This window comes from Seriola lalandi, unplaced genomic scaffold, assembly GCF_002814215.2.
Source record: "Seriola lalandi dorsalis isolate HSWRI2012SDOR001 ecotype SW California unplaced genomic scaffold, Sedor1 jcf7180002052742, whole genome shotgun sequence".
NCBI lineage: Eukaryota > Metazoa > Chordata > Actinopteri > Carangiformes > Carangidae > Seriola > Seriola lalandi.
Window position 1 is genome coordinate 1 of NW_019523295.1, and position 1,005 is coordinate 1,005.

The 1,005-nt window shown below is 46.9% G+C and overlaps 1 pseudogene across 1 annotated transcript in view; it reads left to right on the plus strand.

Moving 5' to 3' along the window:
* The first annotated feature begins 522 nt into the window (after positions 1-522).
* Positions 523-1,005, plus strand: part of LOC111650718 (metal cation symporter ZIP14 pseudogene) — a 2,426-nt pseudogene continuing 1,943 nt past the window's right edge. The window contains exon 1 of the transcript XR_015436873.1: positions 523-728. The product of XR_015436873.1 is annotated as a metal cation symporter ZIP14 pseudogene (transcript). The remainder of the gene's footprint in view (positions 729-1,005) is intronic.

Here is a 1,005-nt window from a genome sequence, read left to right on the forward strand (position 1 = left end):
CATACCGGGGCCACATGTTTGTTCTGGCCCAGTGTACACCACGGTTCCACGGCCCGAATCTGGCCCATATACAACCTGATTGTTAGATGCCGCTTCCACATCTGGACCAATTCTGGCGCACACACAGAAAATCTTGCAGCTGTCAGACAACATCGGAGGATTACAGCCAGAATCTGCCCTCATGTGGAAGTATATGGGCCGGACTTGGGGCGGAGGACCCGGGTGTATGTTGGGCCAGAAGCTTCATTTTGCTGTGTGGGTCAGTAAATACAAGAAGCATGTGATTACATAGAATCCTAACATTGTTAAATATGAAGAATGAAGCTCAGCTTTTCAATAACCCCTCGTAAAACTCCACTGAAATATAACATGTTCACTTTTTAGCTCTAGTGTCAGAAACACCAGTAACAGGAAATAAATAAACTATGTGATGAAGAAGTAACAGAAAAAGCCAAATTTTGCTAAGCAGAGCTGTGATGAGGATGAGGAAGGTGTAGTGGTCCTGAAGCTTCTGGTATGGAGGTTAAAGATCCTGATTGTGTCTGTCGTCTCCTCAGCACGGCCACAGCCACTTCACTCCTGCAGAGCCGCCTCAGGAAAACTCCCTTCACAACGGAGACGTCATGGAGAAGAAGGACTCCATCATCTTGACCAGCATCAGCACCGTCTCCGTAGACAAGAGCAGCCCGAGCCCGGACCTTCCTCACGCCAACGTGACACCTTCCCAGGTACCAAACACGCTCCTCTTATCTATAACGCTATTATCTATAATAGAATAGGATAGAGTGGTACCTGCTGGGAAATGATCAACTGTGTCTGCGCACATGTCACATTAACCTACACAGCCGGTGCAACCTTGTACTCCCTGATCTTTTATCTAATGAGTAGCTCAGCGTGGAGAGATAAGCTTGTAAAAACAGTGAGTCTTCCCTGAAATCTTATCTGAAGTAACTGTGTGCTTGATAGAGATTTGCTGTCCACCACAGTCCTCTATCACAGACACAC